The 17257-nt window shown below is 47.9% G+C and overlaps 1 protein-coding gene and 2 pseudogenes across 1 annotated transcript in view; all 3 read right to left on the bottom strand.

The window, feature by feature from the left end:
• Nucleotides 1–17257, bottom strand: part of LOC126529734 (uncharacterized) — a 184109-nt gene that overhangs the window by 73828 nt on the left and 93024 nt on the right. The window lies entirely within an intron of this gene.
• LOC140213261 (uncharacterized) lies at nt 6274–7710 on the bottom strand (annotated as a pseudogene).
• Nucleotides 7769–8513, bottom strand: LOC140213260 (uncharacterized; annotated as a pseudogene).

Below are 17257 nucleotides of genomic sequence, written 5' to 3'. Positions count from 1 at the left end.
TCTGGGGAGCTTGATCAGACAAGACGTTGTCTTTGAATGGACCAATAACCACGAAAAGGAATGGCGAGAACTATGTGACTACCTCAGCAGACAGCCCATGTTGTCGGTATTCGATCCGGCCAAAGCAACAAAAGTGTCATGCGATGCATCCCGAGAAGGAATCGGAGCCGCTTTGTTGCAGTGTCACGACACATGGAAGCCCGTGGCATATGCATCGCGAGCGTTTGCCGAAACGCAACAGCGTTATTCTAAAATTGAGAAAGAAGCTATGGCCGTGGTTTTTGGCTGCGAAAGATTTAATCATTTCGTCTATGGTCGCCAATTTACTGCTGAAACAGACCACCGCCCTCTGATCGCTATCTCGCAGAAGGCGATTGGTGATATGCCTCCGAGGTTGCAAAGATTTTTTTTCTGAAATTGCTGCGTTATGACGTTCAATTAAAATTTGTTCCAGGCAAGCAGCTCCTCCTGGCTGACATGCTGTGCCGTGCCACAACCAAGACAACGGCCTGCGACCTCGACAGCAACGATGTAGAGGTGCATGCCATGAGTACGGTTTCCTCACTTGTTAGTGAGAACACATGGAGGTGGCTGGCTGCGGAAATGGCGTGTGAGGAACAGCGAAGAAACGTGCTGTAAGATCTAGAAGCTGGAAAATGCTTGGAGGGGCTGTGGAAACAATTCCAAGGCGAGTTATCACACGTGAAAGGAGTGTTGCTCAAAGACTGCAAAGTAGTTATTCCGGCTAGCATGAAAAGAGAGACACTGGAAAGAATTCATCAAGGGCACTTGGGAATCAACAAGAGCAAAGCCAGGGCAAGACAGTTAGTTTTTTGGCCAGGAATGAACTCGGACATAGAATCTTTCGTACCGACATGTTCTATCTGCAAGAAATATGCATATAGCCAACCTCGAGAGCCTCTACTGATGCGCCCTGTGCCAGATCAACCATGGTACCGTGTCGGCATTGACATTTTTTAATACGGCGGAAGGTTGTACCTGTGCGTTTACGACGCCCTGTCCAACTTTCCTGAAGTGGAACTGCTCAAAGACACCTCGGCCAAAACAGTAGTTGACGCAACAAGTTCGATCTTTGCTAGACACGGCATTCCCATAGAAGTTTGTTCTGACAATGGCCCTCAATTTTCATGTCACGAATTCACGTTGTTCTCACAATTGTATGATTTTAGGCATGTCACGTCTAGCCCGGGATACCCACGTTCTAACGGGTTGGCAGAAAAAGGTGTTCAGATAACTAAGCGTATCCTCAAGAAAACGACTTAACTGAAACAAAATTTCTGGTTGGGACTGCTCGCTTTCAGGACCACTCCTCTGGAGTGCGACGCGTCGCCCGCTGAGCTGCTGATGGGTGAAGGCTTCGCACAACAATTTCCGACGTTCAAGGCAACCCCAGTCACGAGGTCATCCGGCGCCTTCAAACAGACCACTCTAGGGGATCAATGGCACGCCTGAGCCCTGGAGATACGGTCCGGATCAAGAAAGGTGCATGGAACATGAAAGCGAAAGTTCTCAAGCCTGCTGGTTACCCGAGGTCGTATACAGTCGTCACAGAAAACGGCATGGTGTTGAGGCGCAACCGGCAGCACCTGCTATTGACCCGGGAGCCCTTCTAACGCAGCGTACAGGAAGACGACGACGATGACTTCGAGGGAAACTCGGGCCAAAGAAATGGGTCGGCACCTAGCTACACAGAATGTACAGCCCCGTCTATTCCCTCTGAGCCCTGTGCCCCAATTAGTGTCTCGTCCACACCAGCCCCAAGGAGGTCGCTCAGACAACGTCGACCGCCTCAACGTTTGGCCTACGACGAGAACTTCGCGCAAGTTGCTTGAACTAAAGTGTCTGACAATTTTCATTAATGCTCTTTTCCCATTTCTTGTTTTGTTTTTCGTACAAAGGAAGATGTATCGTATCTTGGGTGCCGAGCGCCACACGTGTTCCGCGCAAGCGCATCGTATTTCAAAACGCATGCACCATGTGCATGCTGTGCGAGCAACTTATCTGTTCTTGATAATAAGACACACCCCTTCCTAAATCCTATATATGTACACATGTGCAATAAATCAGAGTTCTTTCCCCCACTGCCCCAGCCCAGCATGTTCGTCTTCCTAGATGCTACGATACACCCTCCCCCCCTCCCCCGGGTGTAGTCAGGAAGGCGAGGATATCGAAAATATCCGGGGAGTAGGGGGAGGGGGGGGTGATGCTTCAGCACGAGTATTAAAAATGGGAAGAAAAATTTAGAATGATCGTCATATAAAAAGGTCGAAGTGCAATTATGCATATTCCATTTCTAATGCATCAACAACAGATAAAAAGTTGGCCAACATGTACAGGAATATAAAAATGGAAATAAGCAGGAAAACTAGTTAAATGGAATGAAAGAATAAAGTAGGTAAAAATAAAACAAACTGGGATAACAAGCAGGATTGCCAGAAAAGTCTATGATTAAGCTTGCTCACAAAAAGGCATGAAAAGAATATATAATGAGCTAAAGAGAACTCAGAGAAACCAATTGTTAATTAATTCGTTTAAGAAAATAACCGAATTCAGCATATAGTATGAGAACAGCTGAACTGGCTCATTTCCCTTGAGCATTGGCTTATAAATACCCTGAATACACCTAGTTGTGTGCTGTGACGTAGCTAGGCCATCTGGCACCTGGGACCCATAGGTCTCCTGTCAACCCCCCCTCCTCCCCCTCCCCTTTCCCGGGTGTAGTCAGGAAGGCGAGGATACCGAACATTTCTGGGGAGTGGGGGTGATGTTTCAGCACCAGCACAGCGGCCTTGAACCCTCCCCCACACCCTCATTCGCTTTCGTTCCCAGAGATTGCTAATGTAGCAGGTATACAGGCTGTTTTATTTTCTGCACCAAATAACACGGTGATGCAATGATAACTTGTGATAGGCACATTTGCACATCTACTGCACATCTATGGCTTGGCAGCCAATACAGATAAAGTTTTAATTAGCGATTTTAGAGGCAGTATTGCATTTGCAAAATTGAAGCCCAAAAGTCATATGTTGCCCAACAACAACTTCCCAAAAATCGTCGTAGGCACTACGGCGTGCAGTATTTTGCCTGTCGCCAGCCCTAAACCCAAACGAAAATTAATGCGTCAGTGATGCTGATCTCCACACCCTATCGGAAAATGCCACCTGCTTTCTTGCTGCGTAGGCGCCAATGCTATGACAATCATGAGTTCTCTTCATTCTGATCCACAAACCCTTTCTTTATTTGCTGCTATTGGCAAATGTGATCATCTGAGCTGTGGTACCGCCACAAGGTTGGAAACGGAAGAGAGCGTGCTCTGCGTTGATTCCTGGTATCACCCTGCAAAAAACTAGAAGGCCACCATGAAGCCCGTGCCAGCAAAAGCTTGCGCTACTGTTGGTCTTAACTCACAATGGAGAGGATAGAGAGATCGACATCGCTGGTGCCCTACAATGGAGAGGATAGAGAGATCGACATCACTGGTGCCCTATTTCATATTTCTTTCGGTACTGCCCTACTGGGCCGCCTGCAGTGCCAAAATACTGCAGGCTCTAGCACCCAAGACAATTTTGTTTAGAGAAGTTTTTGTTGAGTTAATGATATGACTTTGGGTCCTTAATTCCAGAATTGCAATGCTCTATAATTGCTAATTAAGCAGTTATTTAAGATATCCTTATTAATTATCTGCCACATTTTGCATTATACCGAGTTCCTAGTGGTCACGAAGACATTAACCTGATAGAATACCGAGAGATATTCTCAGAAAATTCAACTTTTTGTGAAATTCCGTGTAGCTGAAACAGGACACTATTTCTGAAACAAAGTCACACAACAACAGCGAGAGGAGTAGGAGGAGGAAAAGAATGAAGGAAAGGTAGGAAGTTCAACCAGGTGCACGTCCGGTTTGCCACCCTAGACAGGGGAAGGTGTTTAAGGGAAGAAAGGAGCGGGAGGGAAGAAGGTACTATCAGTGTGAATACGTGTGGATGTCCATAACTTCGCGTCTATAATCGGTCACTGAGGTCAGTCAATTTCATGAAACGTAGCAGTGCCCACATCACTTTGTTAGCCTGCGATGCGTGGGGCCATTGTCCAAGAATGTTAGTCTCTGAAAAGGTCTGCTATCTAATCAGCTTAACCCCGTCCGAATAAATATTGCGTTCAATCTCATAGAGGTTACAAAAACACAACACGAGCTCGATCGTCTCTTCAAATTTCCACAAGTCACAAATTGGTTTGTTGGCCATTCCAGTAAGGAATGAGTAGGCTTTTATAAAAGCCACCCCTAACTACAGGTGGCACAGTAAAGTTGCATCACGGCAGAAGAAGTTTGATGGAATCTGCAGCCTCAGTGTAGGATCCAGCCGCTGGAGATGACAGTTGGAGAAAATCGAAGTGTTCCACAAAGTTTCAGTCTTGATTTGAGCATGTAAATGACTCCTCACAGCGTCTGTCCTTGATAAGGGTACAGGAAGTGTCACAATTTCTTTATGGACTGACCAGGCCTCACCATCAGCAAGGTCATTTCCGTTCTGCCGATGCCACAGCGTCCCGGAAGCCATAGGAAGATGGTGTTGTTTCCATTTATGTGCGTGTGATGGAGAACCTCTCTGGTCTCAAACACCAGTTGTTCATGGGTCTTGCGTTGTAAGGCTGACTGCAGACTCTGAAGGGCTGCCTAGGAGTCACAAAGAACGACCCAGTTTCAAGGTTTGGCTTGCACGGTGTAATTAACAGCAACACGTAGAGCGGCAAGTTCTGTTGCTGTAGAGCTTGTTATATGGGACACTTTTTAAATTTAACCAGCGCCTGTGGAGCTGATAGCTGAGGCAGATCCATCAGTGTAAAGCGGCATTCTTTGTTCATATGCCTCGTTCAGTAATGACAGTGTGAACTGACGTAGAGCCACTGTTGATTGACGGGTCGTCTTCGTAATTCCTGGAATCGTGAGGCGTACTTGTGGCTTACCAAGGCACCAGAAGGGTAACAGTGGTCTTGCTGTTGGGTAAAACCCAACGGAAGGTAGCTCTGGTGTGTCACAACAAGTTTGGAAAATGTGGCTTGAGGTCTTCGTGCTGGCAAAGCAGCAATATAGTGACTGGGTAATGTGTGCTTTTGGGTCGCCAATCATTATATATGTTGAAAGCAAGTAGTCTCTAGTAAGCACGAGTGTTGCACGAGTCGAGGCACATCGCGGTAGTCTGTAGAGCATGTCCGTAGAGCCTGGCCTTGCAAACTTTCGAGGCTACGAATGTTTGTTTTACACATGTTCACCAAAACCGACAAGATGTACTGCAAAAAGCCAAGAAACAGTGCTCTGTACAGCTGCAGCATGGAACATACCGACGTGCCCAGGTTTTTCCGCACAGGTAGATGCAGTGGGGCTCCATGAAAGGTCCCTGTCAATAATCACACCTAAGAAGCAGGGATACTTCTGGTATTTGATACCCTGGCCCTTGAGAGAAACAGGGTACGGTGCCATGGGTTTGCACGTAAACGCGACTAACACGCATCTTTCTATGGACATACTAAGGCCTTGTTTGCGGAGATACAAGCGAGTTAGGGTGGCTGCCCCCTGAATTCTTGCACGCACTTGAAGACGAGTCACTGCAGAAGACCAGACAAATAGCATCAGCATAAATTGATAGGTGAACTGTCTTGGGTAATATTTCAGCAAGGCCAATCATAGTTAGGTTAAAGCGAATAGGGCTCAATACTCCGCCCTGTGGGACGCTGTTGTGCCGGCAACGGCAGGCAAGCGGGGGGCCCCGACCGGCGAACGCGCGGCTAGCGCCGGCGCAGTGAAGGAGACACGGAGCTAACTGCTCCTGATGAAAACTGGAACGAAGACTCAGCCGACCCGCGGCCATTTATTATTAAAAAGGCTTCACATGCCAGATGACAACTCCCGATTGGTCCAAGCTCGTCACATGACAGAAGGGGGGTGCGCCATCTAGCTAAACAACTACAAAACATACATGTACGATGACACAGAGATCTGACAGGGGGCGACACTATACTACAGACGCCACCGTACCAACAACAAAATGATGGAGATGGTTAGCTATAACTAGGAGACAGTGTTCTTATTCAACACCACGAAACTGATATAAAACTAATACAAATGATACAAAACTGATAAATGGAACACTGTAGGGAAGAGTCGGGAGGAATGGGACGTATTTTTATGAGACGTATCATAAACATATTTTTAGTTTTGTTTATTTTAAATGCAACCAGTTCTTTGATGGATTACAGTACAAGTCGAAACATGCTGCACAATTCTGAGGAGCACTGGTTCCTACCGCTTCTGGCGCAGCTTTAAAAAAATAGTTTCTAACAGCTAGAATCTGTCCCATTCCACCCCTCCCTTTGGGTGGAGTGGGACATCATCTGGGAGGAATGGGACATTTGCAACGCACTGGTTCCAACGTCTTCAGCAAACGTTATAAGCCGATAGGTCAACATCAAACTTGACGCAAGGTCGCAGACGCTTTGTTCCCCCGATAGTTTTAGGAACTGGCACCTTCATCACCATGTCTGTGACTGGTACATTGCCTATATCTTTATGAGGAAAGTAAAATTTTTAGCTCTCTTTCTTGTCTAGAAAGTGGACACACACATCAACGTTGTCACTGCTCTCGACTTTACCAGTGTAATAGACGTCAGATTTTTTTTTACTAAACCTGACAAGATCAAAGTCACCCTTCGTCGCTTTAACAGCTTGATTTGGCCAATCGGCCTCAGAAATTTCCTGCATCTCATTATTGAAATCTGAGATGTCACCGTCAGAATCATCGAATGCAACGGCAACAGTCTCTTCTTCACTTGAAGAACTGAAATCCTTCTGAAGACACCGTTTCTTTTTAGGACGAGTAGTGGCGGCAGTCTTAAATGTGCTGATTAAGCGCTCTTTTTTTCAGGCTGTGTTGTAAAAACCTCTCTGCAGCTTCTTGCTCAATTGCATGTTTCTCCGGTGTAAGGACTTTTGCCGTACCTTCCTTTTTGGCCTGTCTTGTGCGGTGCAGCCTTAGGGTAGGGCCTAAGATCACTAGGAATAATTCGGCTTGGAGATGCCGCTGGCATCGAGGCTGCTTTATCGACAGTAGGCGTGAAGAGTTGTGTAGGGACGTTTTGAGCTCCCTCGGTGTTTGTCTCAGAGTTCAAAACATTTGCCAGAAGCCTTGAGCTGTTTGTTTCACTGATGACGGTGGCTGTCTGCCGTGACACTTCTCCACTTGGGGATGTTACACGTCGGTTCCCCAATTACCGATGACATCAAGTAGTCATCCGAAGTGAAGGGTTCACTATTGAAAGGCCAAATGCCCATTTTCTGAAAGCCCGAGATTATGTCCTTTTGTGTCACCGTTAATACGTAGGCAGATCCCAATAGTTCTCCAACATTATAGATGAAGACTGCCTTCCCTGGGTTATTTATGAGCCAAGCATTGCAAGCAGCATTGTACCGAGATTTGAATGCACCATATATGGACATATCAAGTGACTGCAGGCGGTGGCTACAGTGTAGAGGAAAAGTCAGCAGAATTATGCCACTCTCTTTAGCCTTGTTGATGGTGCTGATGCTGACATAGCTTTCATGATTGTCAAGAATTAGAAGAATGGGTGCTTCCTTCAAGCACTTTGTATGCCTCATAATGTGTTCTAATGCCAGCAAAACATTTCACTAGACATCCACTCTGATCTGTTTGCCAAACCAAGAGTTCTGTCTGGGGCGCCTTTCAGAAAAAAAATCTTTAAGTTTCACCTGTGGAAAAATTAACACTGGCGGCAGAGCTTTTCCTATGCCATTGACACTGCACAAAACAGACACCAATTCACCGTGATCTGCTGATGTGACTTGACCAATTTGCTTCTCACCACGTGCTGCTACTATCTTTGGCGGATTGTGTGCAGTTGTGAAGCCCGTTTCATCGCAATTGTAGATGCAGTCCGGAGTTAGCTTATATCGGTCGTAGATGCCTTTCAGAAAAGCATAAACATTGTTCTTGATGAAGCTTGTTCCCTACCAAGACTGGTCGCTTCCAGCAATCGAAGCGATAGCTTTGGATGGCGGTCCATAAAGCCCATAAACGAGCCTCCTCCAGCTACCTTGTTGACTTCCCATGATGCCGAGCACTTCCGGTTTAAGGCTGTTGCAAAGCGGTACGCCAGTGAACGAACCTGCATTTTCGTAAGCCAATAATGCGTCTTCCTTGCTTTCAGCAAATACTCTTTCAAGAGTATTTCACCTTCTGCTGTGAAGACTTCTGCTGTGTTCCACAGACCAAATTGGACTTGAACAAGACGCCGCCTCTGTCATCACATTCTTTGTACTTCTTCGCTGCTCGACCAAGCGATGATATTGATATTTTAAAAGCTTCTGCTATGTCTCTTATACTTTTCTTTTCGTTGCACACCAATCTCACAGCATCCAACATCAAATTGTTCAATGTGTGCACTTTGCCGGAATGCTTTCTCTTGAACACCCTTGGCATCTTCCTGAAAATTGAAATGGATCGATAATTTGCAAATGTATATATTCATGTACACGAAGTGTGCTTAAGTTCATTGCATGCACACTTAACAGCACTCGTGCTGCAGCCTCCTATTGTCACGTGGTGGTGACGTTGAATAACACCGTAGCAATACTATGAACGACAAAACTAACTTTCATTGGGCGAACCTGTGCCCAAAAAACAGGCTACACTTATAGCACAACGATAGCGGCAAACACGCTCGTCGTTCGTCGAAAATCTGATTAGCGGGTCAAGTGCGTCGGCTTTTATACAGCAGTCATCGAATGTTGCAGACTAATCGTTGGGACCCGCATGCCTTCTACAAAGTTCTACACCATTCGTGTCAAACGATGAAATCAGATAACACAAGGTTCGGCGACAACAGACAGCGGATAGAAGCATCGATAACTTTCCAGAAACTTCGGATACATGCAGGCGCATCCCCCGCTGTGCGATAACATTTGTTAGGCGGCAAAAAGTGTTGCCTGATAAAGACAAGTACACGTGACAATACCCCCCTCCTAAAAAGCATCGACCAGATGCTGCAAACAAACGAAAGTAATAAATAAGTACTCGTAGCAAAGAAAAAAACAAAATAAGGAAAGTTTGTTAGCGTCGGTAAAACGGTTTAAGACGCACCACGTGGACCACTTCAGGTCGTACGCGACGCCGCTGTGAATGCGAAATGCCGTCTGGCACGACTTCATAGTCCAGTGCGCCAATACGTCGGATGACCTTGTAGGGTCCGAAATAGCGTCGCAATAGTTTCTCACTCAGGCCTCGTCGGCGTATCGGGGTCCATACCCAAACACGGTCGCCGGGCTGGTACTCGACGAAGCGTCGTCGGAGGTTGTAGTGTCGGCTGTCGGTTCGCTGCTGGTTTTTGATCCGTAGGCGGGTGAGCAGTCAAGCTTCTTCGGCGTGCTGGAGATAGGTAGCGACGTCAAGATTCTCTTAGTCAGTTACATGCGGCAGCATGGCGTCGAGCGTCGTCGTCGGGTTCCTGCTGTAAACCAACTTGAACGGCGTGATCTGTGTTGTTTCTTGCACCGCCGTGTTGTAAGCGAATGTTACGTACGGCAGGACGGCATCCCATGTCTTGTGTTCGACGTCGACGTACATTGCTAGCATGTCGGCGAGGGTCTTATTCAGCCGCTCCGTGAGACCATTAGTCTGCGGGTGGTAGGCAGTTGTCCTCCAGTGCCTTGTCTGACTGTATTGCAGAATAGCCTGGGTGAGCTCCGCTGTAAAGGCCGTTCCTCTGTCGGTGATGAGGACTTCTGGGGCGCCATGTCGCAGCAGGGTGTTTTCGACAAAGAATTTCGCCACTTCGGCGGCACTACCTTTCAGCAGTGCTTTAGTTTCAGCGAAGCGGGTGAGGTAGTCCGTCGCCACGACGATCCACTTATTTCCGGTTGTTGACGTCGGAAAGGGTCCCAACAAGTCCATCCCGATCTGCTGGAATGGTCGGCAAGGAGGCTCGATTGGCTGTAGTAATCCGGCTGGTCTAGTCGGTGGTGTCTTGCGTCGCTGACAGTCTCGGCGTGTTCTGACATAACGGGCACCGTCGGCGGTCAGGCGCGGCCAATAATACCTTTCCTGTATCCTCGATAGTGTCCGGGAAAATCCGAGGTGTCCAGCGGTCGGATCGTCATGTAGGGTATGCAATACTTCTGGACGCAGTCCTGACGGGACAACAAGAAGGTAGTTGGCGCGCACTGGTGAGAAGTTCTTCTTTACGAGTAGGTTGTTTTGAAGCGAGAACGAAGATAATCCTTGCTTAAATGCCCTAGGGACAACGGCAGTGTGTCCTTCCAAATACTCGATGAGGTTTTTCAACTCCGGGTCTGCTCGCTGCTGTTCAGCGAAGTCTTCTGCGCTTAAAATGCCAAGGAAGGTGTCGTCATTTTCGTCATCTTGCGGCGGTGAGTCAATGGGGGTGCTTGATAGGCAATCGGCATCAGATTGTTTTCGTCCGGACTTATAGGTTACTTTGAATGGCCTGCCATATAGGTACGCGCGAAATTTCGCTGTAGCCCAAACGATGGCGAGGGATTCCTTTTCAGTTGTAGAATAATTGCCTTCCGCTTTTGACAACGACCAGCTAGCGTAAGCTATCACATGTTCATGACCATCTTTTCTCTGGACTAGGACGGCACCGAGGCCTAGGCTACTGGCGTCAGTGTGGATTTCGGTATCGGCGTGCTCGTCGAAGTGCGCAAGTACGGGCGGCGACTGCATGCGTCGTTTGAGTTCTTGAAATGCGTCGGCCTGCGGCGTTTCCCACTTGAACTCGACGTCACATTTAGTTAGCTGTGTCAGCGGCTCAGTGATACGTGAAAAGTCCTTGACAAATCGCCTGTAGTAGGCACACATGCCAAGAAATCTATGCACTGCGTTCTTGTCGATGGGCTGCGGGAACTTTGCGATGGCAGCTGTCTTCTGCGGGTTGGGGCAAACTCCAGACTTGCTGATGACGTGGCCTAGGAACACAAACTCATCATAAGCGAAGCGGCACTTTTCTGGCTTCAGAGTGAGCCCTGATGACTTGATGGCCTCTAGTATTGTCGCAAGTCGCCTAAGGGGATCGTCGAAATTTTCGGCGAGGACGACGACGTCATCCAAGTAAACAAGACAGGTCTCCCACTTCAATCCTGCTAACACAGTGTCCATGACGTGCTGGAATGTTGCAGGCGCCAAGCAGAGTCCGAATGGCATGACCTTGAACTCGTAGAGGCCGTCTGGCGTGATGAAGGCGGTCTTTTCGCGATCTCTCTCGTCGACTTCTATTTGCCAGTAGCCAGACTTGAGATCCATCGAAGAGAAGTATTTTGCGTTGCAGAGCCGATCTAATGCGTCGTCTATCCGTGGTAGGGGGTATACATCCTTCTTTGTGATTTTGTTCAGTCGACGATAATCGACGCAGAAACGTAGGGTTCCGTCCTTTTTCTTCACTAAGACTACAGGAGATGCCCACTGGCTTTTCGACGGCTGGATGATGTCGCCGTGCAGCCTTTCGTCGACTTGTTGTCTTATAGCTTCACGTTCTCGCGGCGAAACTCGGTAAGGGCTCTGGCGGAGTGGTCGAGCGCACTCCTCGGTTATTATTCGATGCTTGATGACTGGTGTCTGTTGAATCCTCGATGACGTCGAAAAGCAGCCTTTGTATCGTTGGAGCTGACTTCTGAGCTGCTGTTGCTTAATCAGGGGGAGACTTGGATTAATGTCATAGTCTGGTTCGGGAACCATGGTCGTTGGGGTAGATGTGGCGGAATCCGAGAGGACAAATATTACTGGTTTTCAGAATTTCCTCGATGTACGCGATCGTCGTGCCCTTATTGAAGTGCTTGAACTCCTGGCTGAAGTTTGTCAGCAACACTTCGGTTCACGTGGGCGCTCTCCAAGCTGTGGACGCGGCGCGTTGACGGCGAACCCTCTCAGTCCCAAGTCGCGGTATGGGCATCGGCGATACACATGGCCGGCTTCTGCGCAGTCATAGCAGAGCGGGTGGTGGTCGGGGGCTCGCCAAATGTCTGTCTTCCTCGGGTAGCTGCGCTGGGCGACGGGTGGGCGTGCTGGCGGCGGCGGCGGTGGTCGACGGAATTGTGGCGTTGCAGGGCCCTGGCGCGGTCGTGGAGGGGGACCTTGACGGCGAGCGACGGCGGTGTAGGTCATCGCTTCTGGCTGGCGTTGCGAGATTGGGTTGTAACTCGGGAACTCCGAGCGATTGTTGAACTTCTTCTTTGACAATTTCGGCGACTGTGGCCACTTGAGGTTGCGATGAAGGGAAGATCCTTTGAAGCTCCTCTCGTACGACTGCCCTGATGGTCTCGCGCAGGTCGTCGGTGGCCAGTGACTGAACTCCGGCGTAGTTTGTCGAGTTCGTGCGGCGGTTGAATTTCTGGTTCCGCATTTCGAGTGTCGTCTCAATGCTGGTGGCCTCGCGAAGAAACTCTTCTACGGTCGTCGGTGGGCTTCGTATCATTGCGCCGAAAAGTTCCTCCTTTACACCACGCATCAGCAGGCGGACTTTCTTCTCCTCGGACATTTCCGGGTTGGCGTGGCGGAACAGACGGTTCATTTCCTCAGTGAAGATTGCGATCGTCTCATTCGGCAGCTGCGCTCTGGTTTCCAGTAGAGCTTGGGCTCGCTCTTTTCGCACGACGCTTGTAAATGTTTGCAGAAAGCCGCTTCGGAACAGGTCCCACGTCGTCAAGGTGGCTTCTCGATTCTCGAACCACGTCCTGGCGGCGTCCTCCAATGCAAAATAAACATGTCGCAGCTTGTCGTCGCTTGCCCAGCTGTTAAACGTAGCGGCCTTTTCATATGTTTCCAGCCAGCTTTCCGGATCCTCCAATGTGGAACTGCGGAACGTCGGTGGTTCCCTGGGCTGCTGCAGCACGATTGGGGATGCTGGGGCTGCCATTGGAGTTGCCTTGGCCACAATCTTCTTGGTCTCAGGTAGAAGTCCGTGCTCCGGGGGCAGCTGTTGAAGACGGCGGCTTGCTCGATGTTCCGGGATGGCGTTGGTGTTGTCATTGCGGTCCGGGCTTGAATTACGGCTTGTCGGGGGCATCCGGTACACGAACGTAAAGCACCTCCACCAGATGTCACGTGGTGGTGACGAATAACACAGTAGCAATACTGTGAACAACAAAACTAACTTTTATTGGGCGAACCTGTGCCCACAAAACAGGCTACACTTATAGCACAACGATAGCGGCAAACACGCTCGTCAATCGTCGAAAATCTGATTAGCGGGTCAAGCGCGTCGGCTTTTATACAGCAGTCATCGAATGTTCCAGACTAATCGTTGGGACTCGCATGCCTTCTACAAAGTTCTACACCATTCGTGTGAAACGATGAAATCAGATAACACAAGGTTCGGCAACAACAGACAGCATCGATAACTTTCCAGAAACTTCGGATACATGCAGGTGTGTCGCGCGCTGTGCGATAACATTTGTTAGGCGGCAAAACGTGTCACCCGATAAAGACAAGTACACGTGTCACTACTCACGCAATTATGCCGAGCTGCTCACAAATCTGCGGAGTAATCTAAGCTTTTTAAGTGGAGCAAGATCGCATTTTATAATGCCCCTTTCGTTTAGCATGTCAACAAGATATGTCATGTAGTCAGCGTGTCTGTTATTTAATATAATTTTCACAGCACCATATAATTATGAGTATAAAATATGAAATAAACAGATGACAGCTTTCGGAGATAATGCGGCTCAACCATGAAGCTGATTCGCTAGACAAAGCACCAGCCTTACTGTTGGGAGGAATGGGACAGTGTCCCATTCCTCCCAAGCTACGCCGCCCAAAGTAAAAAAAGAAACATTCAATGGCAAACATTTTCTTATTAGGCCTAAATACGTTATTGCTTGAAGTACGAGGTTGATGTGTGTTTTTGGAGACAAATCGGTATAAGCCTACGCAGAACGGTTTAAATTGGAGAGAGGTGCAAGTGAGACAGCAGATACTTGCTTTTGACACGTGAAAAAGGAGATTTCTAGTCTCAGAAAAATCGATCCACAGAAGACGTCCACCATTACACCCAGGCTCTCGGTACGCAAACGCCATCTCGTGAGTAGTCGCTGAACGTGTTTGAACTAACTGTAGGAGAGATACACAAGTTGTCCCATTCCTCCAACTGTCCCAAACCTCCAGACACAAAAACATGGTAGTACATGAGCTCACTGCACGAACGCCCCGCACATGAAACGTTCCGCTACCATTTACACGCCAGTGGAAAGAGAGGGGGTCTTCAGGCATATATAACACCGCTTTTCACCCTGCATCTGGCACCCAGGCCACCCCCACACCACCCTCCCTCCCCAGTACTAGGCCACTGGGCAGGGAGATCGAAGTCCAAGTCTCGCACTCTTGTGCATGCTTATGGATGACGGATAGATAGATAGACAGATAGATGAGAGCCGTGTGTGTGCCCTTTAAGGGGGGACGTGGCAATGAAAACCTTTGTTTTAATTAGTGGGAATAAATTGGTTAAATTTGGCATGCAGGTGTGATTTGTTATGCTGATATCATAACTGAAATTAGTTTTGTGCTATCTATTATAGTTTTCGAGTTACACAACTGACAGCCTGTAATGATCATTCCCAAATTAACTAATTAATTAATTACACATAAGTTAGCCAAGATTTTCACGTCTGCATGTTCACAAAGGCCCATTCTGTGCAATAAAGCTATTGGTTTATATTTTATATGCCAAAATGAGCGTAAAAATATTTTTTTAGCTCTCCTGTGCATATTGTCTAACAACTTTTGCAAAAAACCGATCATAAATTTTTTTATGAGGTGCAGTTAAAATGGACAGCTTTATTGCACTCATCAATGTTTCAGGATCGAACTGCAAAAGACAGAATGATTTTGTCTTCATTCATTGTGAAATGCCACTGGGAAGACTGAAAGCAACTGCACAAAAAATGAAAGCTGAGAAAACAGAGCTCGATGTTTCATTTGTTGTAAACATTTAAATCTTTATTTTAAGCACCTAAAAACCGCCTGGAATGTGGTCCTTTGCCTGTGGGGCCACATTTTCTTTACATTTTGAGGTATTTTTTTTGCGTTCTTGCAGCAGTTTCATGCGCCGTAGTTGCCTTTTTGGTCACCATGTATCCATCTGTCGTGCAGACGCAGGTGAAAGCGCATTCAAAACGTCCGCTCTTGTCTCTCGTTGCGCAATCTCTTTATTAGTGGAGTTGGAGCTGAAATTCGCAGTTGAATATTTGATGCAAAAACTTCTGCTTCGCCGATGTCGCGTTGCCGTCACGACCACACGCAGACATACCGACACCATCGCTCGTGGTTGCCCCTTCACCGTTGCACGTGGTCGCGCCTTCACCGTCGCTCGCGCCTTCACCATCGCTCGCGGTTGCGCCTTCACCATCACTCACGGTTGTGTCTTCACTATCGCTCGCGGACGTGCCCACACCATTGCTAGCGGACGTAATGTCACTGTCGCTCGCGCCTTCACCGTCACTCACGCACACCCCTTCACCATCGCTTGCGGTCGCGTTTTCACCATCACTCGCGGTTGTGCCTTCATCATTGCTCACGGTCGCATAGGTGTTCTGTGGTCACGTCGTCAGCACTGCCCATAGGTGCGCTTTCCCAGTCACCCACAGACGCGAGTCGTGCCTCGTCGGCAAGCTTGGCGGTATCCGCTTCCACGAGTAGTTTTCATCCACTTTTCTATGCCTTTCGTGGTCTTCCGTACACGTGGGCTGTTCAGGACTTCATTCCTTTGGGGCTCAACGCAGAAAACATGCGTAAGCTGCCACGATCATCAGTCGCGTTGATCAGCACGCTCCGGTCGCTGCTGTGCAAATGCGCACAAGAGGTTCGTCAGCAATTTAAATCTACAACAGCCAATAGGAGCACGCCCTGTGCCCCACGTGACTGCTACACCCAATCGCAATGCCGGGTTTGCCGTTTTTGCGCTTGCATTTGGTGGTTTATTTTTCGGTGGAGAAATGCATCGCTCCCGCTATCTTTAGCTCCGATCTCTCCTCTTTACGATAATACCAAGATGGCGGCGCTGTGTCAATGGATAGCCGGGCGATCCGCGGTGCGACGGGGCCTTCCGAAGCCCGATTTTTTTGCTATTTTTGATGGTAGCACTCTACGAAAGTGCTGTTTTCTCGATTTCTATCACATATTTTGTTACAATATTTTACCACAAGGTAAATAAAGGTCCGTGGATCGGGAAAAAATATAAATCAGAAAATAAATTTTCACAATTTGACCACCTCAATTGCCGCGTCCCCCTTTAATGAAGTGTGGTGCCTGATAAAGTGTGGTGTGGGATCAAGAAGATTGCCCATAGTTGATTTTCTTAGCAAAAAAACTTTGCAACATATGTGCATCTATTCAGAGAAGGGCTGAGTCATCGTAACAGTGGGTGTTCAGTCATTCAAGCTCTACGCCCTGTGGCAGTGGCATTGGGCACAGGGTCCCACTTTCTTGTAGGCAAGGTCTGCGAGGCATTGCGTAAAAATTGTGGCTCTCCCAGTAATGGCCTCCGAACATTTCATTCACTTATGTCTTGGCTGCTAATGAATGCTTTCTAAACATTCTTGCAGAAGAATCTTCCCTGGATGGTGCTTTAGAATTAGTGTAAGCAAAATTTTCTGGTGGGGCCCGATGAGGGGCTCTTTCAACCTTTTCACACAGCAGGCAAAAACTGTTTCACAGAAATGCAGTGCACATACAGCCAGGTTTCCAATGCAAGCATTTGAGCCCCCCCTCCACCAGAAAAAACAAAGTAAAGAATGACAACTACACACAATGGCATTAGCATTCACAAGTGCCACCACCTGGTGTCAAAAATTGCAAATAGAAACAACATTAAAGATGTACCTATTACCGGTTCACACTGTTGGCCATTTTGGGCCATACTTATAACACTCGCCTCATTCAGGTGTGGGATATTCCATGCACGCGCACTAACTGTGGGAACTAAATTCTGCATTTCCTTTTGTTGTTTCACTTGAATCAACTGACGTAAAAATATCAGTTGCAGCACTTTACTGTGTTTTGTGTGCAGCTGTATTATTTTGTTTATTACTGCTTTACCACTTCTTTATGCTATTTCAAAGGTGCTGATTGTAGGGCTAGTTGGTCTATCATGTTGACTGGCAAACAAATGTTGGGCACAGACACATGGAACAGACAAGTACAAACGCCATTGTTGCTAT

This window comes from Dermacentor andersoni, chromosome 9 (assembly GCF_023375885.2).
Source record: "Dermacentor andersoni chromosome 9, qqDerAnde1_hic_scaffold, whole genome shotgun sequence".
In the NCBI taxonomy this organism is placed as follows: Eukaryota; Metazoa; Arthropoda; class Arachnida; order Ixodida; family Ixodidae; genus Dermacentor; species Dermacentor andersoni.
The sequence above is the reverse complement of the archived record's forward strand: the minus strand, read 5'-3'. Positions and strand labels throughout refer to the sequence as shown.